The sequence below is a fragment of the Pristis pectinata genome, chromosome 5 (assembly GCF_009764475.1).
Source record: "Pristis pectinata isolate sPriPec2 chromosome 5, sPriPec2.1.pri, whole genome shotgun sequence".
Lineage (NCBI taxonomy): Eukaryota > Metazoa > Chordata > Chondrichthyes > Rhinopristiformes > Pristidae > Pristis > Pristis pectinata.
Genome location: NC_067409.1, coordinates 102,387,810 through 102,398,052, shown reverse-complemented (window position 1 = coordinate 102,398,052; position 10,243 = coordinate 102,387,810).

Below are 10,243 nucleotides of genomic sequence, written 5' to 3'. Positions count from 1 at the left end.
TCCAGAGCAGCCCCAGTTTCCCAATGATGGAAATTATTATGGTGCCCTTTGCATTTAGTATCAGGTGAAATGTGTTGAATTTTATGGAGCTGGAATGTGTCTTTTTGTGCTTTTTAAACTTGCTCTCTGCAAATTGATTGAGAAAAAGATTACTTTGCCTCTATTGATGTTGGTTATAGTGAATGAAGTGACCTTGAATTACAGATAAGACTTTTCTAACTATATGTTACATGATAATTCTCAAACATCATATTGCATTTCCATTCCAGATTTCTTCTGCTTCATTGTTTGGAACATAGCCAGGATGAAAATTCTAGTGCTTCAGTCCTACAAGGTTAAAAACAATAAAAATGTTTCATGTATAATAGTAACCATAAATAAAATAAACAAAATATTGAGAGCTAAACAAAAGACTCGTGTTTTCCCTCCAGCTAGCACAATGTAAAATTTTCATGATCAATAGCGGTTGGGGTCTGGCATTGTTAATATATGCAAATGACATGAGCAGGCAGATGCAGCTCTTTTGTTTAGCTCTGGTAGCCATCAGCAAAGAATCCAGATTAAAGCAGAAATAAAACTCTTCCGCATTTATAAAAGTTTAGAGAGTTTTAATAAAAAATAAATATTTTGGCTCCATTCTCCCAACATCTCCCATTTACAACCATTGCCAGGAAGCAACAAAGAAGTCATTTGAATTTCTGCTGCATGGAGATTGGTTCCCTCTGTGTTAAAAGTAAATTGAAATTGTGCCAATCACATTGCTCTCACACCGGCTATCAGCTGGTATTATTTCTAGCAAGTCCTTTGCTTGAGGTATAAATAGAATCATTACCAATGTGGAGCAAACATTTGTTCCAGCACTGGAGCTGAAAATAGGTCTAAGAAACCTTGCACAGCATTTTGCCTAGAGATACAAGCTACAAATTCTGTCCTACATCCTTAATTGGAAGATATATCATTTCTAAATGACCTCCAATACTATAAGATTTCACTAAAGTCACGTTTTTGCAATTAAAGGTTTTCTTTTTGGGTGAATATTTGATTTCATTAGTTATGTACACAAAAAAATCATATCATTTAAATTCATAGAGTAAATTTCTAACATTTTGATCCTAAGTACTCCATCCTTGCAGTTCTCTGTTCAGGTACTCCTCAGCTGATTCATCAAGATGTACATTTGAAGAGTATGCAATGAAGTACTTTCTTCCTTGTTCCCTTCGAGATCAAGCATTTCACCTGTTTGTGCTACTTTATCGGTAGCCCTTGCTGAGTGCTAATTAAGTCACCCCTAAGGGGTGAAGGAGAAACAGGGAACTCTAAACTGTAAAGAGTCTTCGCATTAAGCCACCCTATACAACTAATTTTAATATTTTGGCATGGTGGTTGTTGTGGGGTTCAAATATTTTTCCGGGAAGGCTCAGACTAGAGAATAAATTTGAAATTAATTGATTCCCTACCTTTCACTAAAATATGTTATGGATAGTTATTTGCAACTCTTAGGTCTCAATTTTTTTTTCAGACTTGGATTTATTTTCCTTTCATAAAATTACACTAATAATGTGCAAGAAGCTATTAACATTAACAATGACCATAGTTAAGTACTTTACCATCTTTCTACTAAATGAAGGGGCAGAATAGCTAGTTTAGTAAAGAATGGATGCAACAAAAAATTTTTAGAATGTTTTATTTTGAATATAAACAGAATGGGATTAAAAAAATTAATTTAGAACATTTCATATTTCGGGTGCATTTATGTGCACAGCTCATTACAATTAAAAACAACAATCTCAGCATGCACTTATGTCAATCTTTTATTGTAGTGAAATGTTTCAAGTTGATTCACAGCAGTTTAATCAAACTAACTTTGACACTTAGCCACAAAAAGAGACATTACAATGTGATTGACTATTTGATTTGAAGGAACGCCTTCCAAGTAGGGCAAAGCTTGAGAGGCAGAGAGAGTAAAAAAATAATCTAAGCAATCAGGTAGTTGAAATCAAGATCAACAAATTTTAGAGCAATTGAAATCAGGGTTGTGCAAGAGGTTATAATTAGTGGAGTACAGTGATCTCAGACAGTTTTAGTCTTGAGGTATTTGCATGGATAAGTGAAGCCAAAGCTCTGGAGGTATTTGAAAACAAAGATGAAAATTTTAAATTTGAGAGATTCCCCTGAGCAGGGATCAGCAAAAGCAGCTGTGCTGGGTGAAAATTGGATGAGCTCAATAATGCATAAGGTGTAAGACAGGAGGCAGGTCAAGAGACTATTGGGCTAGTCAGTTGGATATAGCCAGATGATGGAGAAGCAGAGATGTACTGGGAAACTGAATGTGGGCATAAATAGAATACAATAATTGGGAGCAGTCTGATTCAGCCTCAGTTGGTGGGCAGGGAGATGGAAAGTGTTACTAGCTAGGGAATGGAGTTTGTAATGGAAACCAGACAGTTGTTTTTAATCTTCCATTATTTAGTTGGAGGAAGTTCCTACTCATCCAGTATTGGATGGCGATAGGCAGCTTGGCAAATGAAAGAGAGTGGAGATATTATGAAAGATCTGAGTATGGTGAAGGTGGATGCCTTCAGTAAACTTGAGATGAACTCAAGATTTAAGAGTTGTGAATACTATCAGTTACACATCACATTAAAGCTTAGGGGATTAATTGCTTTCTAAATTTATTCTCTAGTGTGTGTTTCTTGGGGGGAGAAAACAGAACCACATTCATTGGTCCCACAACCAACCAACACATCTCCCCAGGAGCAAAGAAATAAACTGTACATCGCACTGTGTGGATCTTAGAAACTGAGCCAACATAGTATTTGATTCTCAACCAAATTTCAGAGACTCCTGTAGCTCTTTTACCTTATAGGGATGCCATTGTATTTTCAGATGGTGTACATTGCCAAGGATGGACAATGAGGTGACCCCAGAGGTAATGATGTGGGACTGGAGGAGAAGTCATTACTGGCTATTGCTGGATAAGAATGAAAGCACATGAGGGTAGTTTCAGAAAGCAGAATGAAGGAGAGACACTGGAGTAGAATGCTGTTGTCAGCTAGATCAAAGGCTGAACTTGGGATAGTTTTTCATGGCTTCAGTCTTTTGTGACTTAGATAAGGAGTGTTCTATTGCCGAGGCAGATGTAGATGCTTAATTGTAAGGATACAAACATGGACTTACAGTGTGGATGGGAGGTAACAGCATGTTTAAAGACTTTGGAAAAGAAAGGGGAATTTCAAATGGATTGTAAATTGCAAGAACAAATATGTTCAGAGGACAATATTTTGAAGAGGAGATGATGGCAATGATATGAAGGAAAGCAAATAATGTCTGAGGAAAGAGAAATATTAATAACATCAGCTAACATAGTGATCAAGGAGAGAAGCTGGGCTGTTAACAGTTCTGGCACAATAGATTTGAGGGAACAGGAGGCGAGCCTCATGGGCACAAAGTTTGGAGGGGGCACAAAGGGAACTTGAAGACAAGCTGAAGAAAGATAAGGGATTGAGTTCTGGAGTGAAGAGAGGATTTTGGGGATAAGCTTGGCCCAGTAGATTAGGGAAGGGAGGGTGGGGGAAAGCACTTAGGACAGACATATGGATGATTTCCATTTTAGTCACATAGTTCATGAGTTCTTAACACATTGCTGTTGGAAGAAGCAGGAGAAAGGAGCATTAGAAGATATTTGTATTGGAGAAGAAAAGAAAAGTTATTACCTTTGAGATTTGGCAGAGAAGAGCAGGACCCAATAATGTTTGTGGTCTGACTAAATCTGGTGATGAACCAGCTGTCTGCAATAAGAAGTCATATTAACTCAAGAGAACAAAATATCTTCAAGAAGAACTATTGGCCTATCATTTAGTGCTATTGTCCAAGGCTAATTTCAATTCTTATATTCTAGTCTCAACATTAGGTAAAAGATTAATACAGAAAGGAAGTCAAGTTGGTTTGAGAGGTTCCAGTACTTAGGGCCTAAGCTCCTGAATAAACTAGATAATGGAAAATCTTTCCTTAATTCATTTGTCCCTGAAACCAAATCCAAATTCCTCCTGCAAAAAGTGTAAATTTAGATATTGCCAGTTGCCATCAATTGGTTAGGGGTAGCTTGATATTTAAACACGCAATTGTTCTTCATACATTTCATATACCCAGCTGCATTTTGAATAAATGATCAATACTAAACACCACAGTATAAATGTGACCAGAAAACATTTGAACTTGTTCAGTTTTGTTGTTCAGTGGTGAGTGAGAAGTTGTGTACAACCAGAATCTGGTAAATTGAGGAGCCATTTGAAATAATTGATAATCAGACCAACTGATTAAGTTTCATTCACTGAGTTTCCAGACTACACTTTACACATTATTAATGACCAGTCCGCATTTTAATTAAATTAATACTTCATGAGAGTTTTCATTACAAATAAGGTACCTGCTTAGTTTTCTTGTTTTTGTGTTGATAAAGTCTGAACTTATTTTCTTTCAGTCTAACAAACTCAGTGGCTCTGATAATAACAGTGAGTTGGGGACTGAGTGTAGCAACAACTTGATTGAAGGGTAGGATTGATGGGGTGCATTTCTGATCCTTTTGACCCAGAGGCAGTGCTGGAAAGTGATTGAAAAGTAGAAAATATCAGAAACACTGATGAGGTCAGACAGACTCTGTGAGAGAAAAAAACAAGAGTTAAAATTTCAGATTGGAGATCCTTTGTCAGAACTGGGAAAGAGAGAAAACAAGTTGATTCTAAGCTGCAGAGAGTGGTGAAGGAATGGATAAGAGAAAGGAGTATCTTTGATAAGGTGAGCCCAGGGTTGCTGTCAGGATAAGCTGTAAACAAAGTCATCTGGTCAATGGATTAATGCAGACAGTGAGTCTCTCATGGTCTGTATCCATTCTGTCTCTCTCAACTTAAAATCAACTTGCTTTCGCTGCTCCATTTTGCTTTCTCTTTTTCCCAGTTCTGACAAAGGATCTTCAACCTGAAATTTTAACCAATAGAAGGCAGAGAGTTGGGATAGATGGGTGTTTCTCTGGTTGGCAATCAGTGGTGAGCGGGGTGCCACAGGGGTCAGTGCTGGGCACGCAACTGTTCACGATATACATTAACGATTTGGAAGAGGGGAACGAGCGCCGCGTATCTAAGTTTGCTGATGACACTAAATTGAGTGGAAAAGAAAATTGTGCAGAAGATGTGGAGAGTCTGCAGAGAGATACAAATAGGTTAAATGAGTGGGCAAGGGTCTGGCAGATGGAGTACAATGTTGGTAAATGCAAGGTCATCCACTTTGGAAGGGAAAATAGAAGATCAGTTTATTATTCAGATGGTGAAAGATTGCAGCATGCTCTTGTGGGGAGGGACTTAGGAGTGCTTGTGCATGAATCACAAAAGGTTGGTTTACAGGTGCAACAGGTTATCAAGAAGGCAAATGGAATACTGGCCTCCATTACTAGAGGGATTGAATTTAAGAGCAGGAAAGTTATGTTGCAACTGTACAGGGTACTGGTGAGGCCGCATCTGGAGTACTGCATGCAATTCTGGTCACCTTACTTGAAGAAGGATATACTGGCTTTGGAGGCGGTGCAGAAGAAGTTCACCAGCTTGATTATGGAGATGAGGGGCTTAACCTGTGATGAGAGACTGAGTTGTCTGCGATTATACTCACTGGAATTCAGAAGAATGAGAGGGGATCTTATAGAAATGTATAAAATTATGGAAGGGATAGATAAGATAGAGGCAGGAAGGTTGTTTCTAGACTGAGACTAGAACTAGGGGACTGAGACTAGAACTAGGGGACATGGCCTCTAGATTTGGGGAAATAGATTTAGGACAGAAATGAGGAGAAACTGCTTTTTCCAGAGAGTAGTGAATCTGTGGAATTCTCTGCCTAGGGAAGCAGTAGAGGCTACCTCATTAAATATTTTTAAGACACAGTTAGATAGATTTTCACATAGTAAGGGAATTAAGGGTTATGGGGAAAAGGCAGGTCTGTGGATCTGGGTCCATGGACAGATCAGCCATGATCTTATTGAATGGCGGAGCAGGCTTGACAGGCCAGATGGTCTCCTCTTGCTCCTATTTCTTATGTTCTCATGTTATCTCTTTTACTCTTTCCACGGCTCCTGCCTGATTCATTGAATGTTTCCAGCATTTCCTGATTTTATTTCAGACTTGCAGCATCTGCTGTTTTTCTTTTCATTTACTCTGAAAGGTGTTTCACCTGTTTCATCCAGACAATCTCATTTACCTTCAGCTGTTAGGTCATCTGGTGTTAAACATGGAACAGAGATAAGGTCTTACATGTACATCTCATTAAAATATTTAAATGACCTGATAATTACTTCCTCACAAGGTAACTTGTGCATACTAAACATGTCGAGGGTATTCCCTTTACTTGCATATCATAACTCTCCAAAATAAGAGCAAGGTAACCTCCAGACCTTCAACCCATATCTGGTAAATTTCAGAAATGACTACAATAGATTGAGGTTTTCTTTTTTTTAACTTCACATCCACCTCCCCATTTGGTCCAATTACATTAGGGGGTTTGGGAGACAACTAAAACCACATCACCACCCACCCATCAAACCCCTGGTGAATGAAATGTGCTTTATTTCACTCAAACTCAGTTTTAATTTTCCTAAAATATTCCTGTTTCTACTTGAAAGGTATCTGGAAAACAACTCCAATATGAAGAATCGATGTGAACAAAAAGCAGTTAAGTAAATATTTAAATAATGTTGAAGCAAAAATCCTCCTTAAGTGTAATCTTAAAATAATAGTCTTGAGCTGTCTTATGGTGAGAGGGCTAACCTCTGGCGATCATGTAAAATAATAGCACAGTGAAGCAACAAGAGATTACAGACGAACAAAAACAGGCTTGAAATCTGACATTTGTACAGATGCGAAGTGAAACACTACCTAATTACCATTCAGACTGTGCTTTAAAAAGTAGATAATCCTTGCCAATAGAGAAATGCTTTGAGATGCAAGCTATTTTGGATCAATGGTGTTTTTCATTTTATAAAAGAAACGCAGGAGTAATTTTAATCTGGAAGAATGTGTGAGTTCAAGTGCAGGTGGGGGGGCGGTGTTGGGTGGTAAATCCAACAAAAATGCAAGTTGTCAGGAAGCTGGCTTCAACTTGCCAAATTCCATGTATAACAGGAGTGTGTTAATCTGCTTGTGTATATCTTCCCCAGGGAAGGTTTGTTGCTTATTAACATATGACAATTTCAGACAATTGCTCAATTGGAGCCAGAGTTCCAAGGTTAATTTACATCAATGGATTTCCTAAATTTCCTGAAAATCACCTTTGAAAACCTGGTGGGATTGGAAAGAGAGGGTTGAATGAAACTAATGGAAATACATATTCATAGTTCTCCCGTTGCTGACCTTGACATCTTGGACAGATTGTTGGATACACAGTCAGGGGTCCTGCAGACTTCAGGGTCCAGGAAGCCCTGAATGTATGAAGAAAAGCAATGGGACGTGGTTTCCAAAGAAGTTATTTCATGCAACAATGCATTTCTAGAACATATTCCCTGTGCAGATAAATGTTTACTGACCTCATTCATTTTGCCAAGCTCAATAAACCTATCCACAAATTTCACCTCCCTCTGGTCCCAGTTAAAAAATCAACAGAACCAAAAAATGCATAGCTGTACTTTCATGTTTCTTCATCCACATTCTTCTGCCTTTCTCTACAGTCTTTCTTGGTTGAGAGCCACAGGAGATCACACTTCACAGGCATCTGTAACCTCTTCCACTGCAACCGAGCTTGATCACAGCCATTAGGTGAGAACTGCACCCCCAGTTGCGTTCCTACTTACTGTTGAGAGAGAATATGTTCATGGCACTCTTAGTGAGTGTACTGTTGATATTTTGGATGGTTTCTATATCACATTAGAATGAGTGTACCCATGGCCTTCTTGATTGGACGTTGGACCAGTAGAAATAAAACTAAGAGCAGTAGGTGAATACTGGACAGTAGAATCCTAGCTCCAGCCCATTAGAACATAAGAATGTTCAAAGTAGACAGCAGGAGGAAGAAAGTGCAATATGGTAGTTGTAGGGCCTTCAAAAACATACAGCATTTTTCTGTAAGTAGGATTGAGAATCTCACAGCATATGTTATGCAGCTGGTGTCAAATAATTGGCATCAATAACCAGCTTCAAAGGGTATTCAAGTTAGTTTGCTGTGTGTGTAATCTATTGGGATCAAAGCAGGAACAAGTAAAGGTGTCCTTATTGGAGAGAACCAGGAGTTAGAACCTCCAGGCCCTTGAGGGTTTTTAGAGTAGAAACTCATGTAGGAATAGAAACATGTGTGAACAGACACTAAAATAGTACTATGTGGGAAACCATACCAGTCTGCTTCACTCCATTTGTTCACTTCATGCAAGGCTTTAAGGGCTTAAGAGGTGCAAATAACTGTCCCCATAGGTGTGAAATAACCTATATGTCATACCTACTCCTTTGAAAGGATAGATGACCAATGTCTTCAAGCATTGTTGGAAACCATACTTCTCCTCAAAGGGTCTGTGAAGAATATCAAGAAAGAGCCAGGAGCACCACTTGGTTCTCCCATTGTGACATCCTGGACAGATTGTTGGATACACAGTTAGGGGTCCTGCAGACTTTGTGGTCTAGGAAGCCCTGAATGTACGAAGGAAAGCAAAGGGAGGAGATTTCAAGCACTGCTGGAAAACATCTGGGACATGCCCTCTTCGTGTTACTACCATCGGGGAGGAGGTACGGGAGCCTGAAGACCCACACTCAATGTTTTAGGAAGGGCTTCTTCCCCTCTGCCATCAGATTTCTGAACGGTCCATGAACCCATGAACACTACCTTGTTATTCCTCTTTTGCACTATTTATTTAGTTTTGTCATTTATTACTGCTGCCACAAAACAACAAATTTCACGACATATGTCAGTGATAATAAACCTGATTCTGATTCCAAAGAAGTCATTTCATGCAACAATATCTTCTAGAACATACTCCCCATGCGGACAAATGTTTACTGGCCTCATTCACTTTGCCAAGCCCAATAAACCTATCAACAAATTTCTTCTCCCTCTGATCCCAGTTAAAAAAAATCAACAAAATGCAAGTACCATAAAAGTGCATAACTGCACTTTCATACTGCTTTATTCACACTCTTCTGCCATTAATTAAGAGACTCTACAATCTTTCTTGACTCAGAGCTACAAGAAGTCACACTTCACAGCTTGGTCACAGCCACTAGGTGAGCATTGCTCTGAAGTACTGGAGCAGGCAATGGCACACAGAATATAAGCACTGGGAATCCACAAAGAGAATTGGTCAGTGATTGTAATGTTTTGATCCTTATTGGGTGTCTACAGTCTTCCACCATATTATGATGTTTGATGTGGATTGTAATGATTTGTATAGAAGCAAAAATAAAGAAGATCATTAAAAGAAGGATGCAAAATGGGCAGTATCTCAATGGTTCTTGGATTTTTCTTTAATAAATATCACATGTGGGGTAGGACTGCTGGGAGTTCAACATTTATTTTTCATTTCTAATTGTCATCAATGTTGTGAGGACCCATCTTGTGGACCTGCTGCAATCCCAGTGCTGAGAAACATGACGTTGTCATTACTGAGGGAGCTCCAACACTGTGAGCGAGAGATCACATAAAAAAGGAATATTTCCACAATGCTCCTTGAAGTTCACCTTGTAGGTGTTTGAATTTGGTTCAAAGTGGATAACTGGGAGTAACAAAGCAGCAGGCTGTTTTATGGGGCATGATTTAAAGTTTCTTCCACATCTCTGAGCTGAATTCATACAAGCAAGCACAGTGTACTCTTCTATGTATCCAGAACTGCAGAAAACCTCTTCCAAAATAAAAGCAGAAAATGCTGAAAATAATCAGCAGGTCAGGTAGCATCCATAGAAAGAGAAACAGTTAACATTTCAGGTTGAAGATCCTTCATCAGAAAAGATGAAGACTCTTGTTATTTTTCCACAGACGCTGCCTGACCTGCTGACTATTTCCAGCATTTTCTGTTTTTATTTCAGGTTTAAAGCATCTGCAGTTTTTTTTTTGATTTTTCAACTTCTCCCTGAACTATAACTTGTGCCTTCTAGATGGTGGAACAGTCTTATGAAGTAAGAAGTTTAGTCTCTCACTGAAGAGCATGCAGCTTCTGACATGATCTTGCAGTTACTGTAATTAAATGCTGATCAATTTCTGGTTAATGGTGATCCTCAAGATTTTGCTG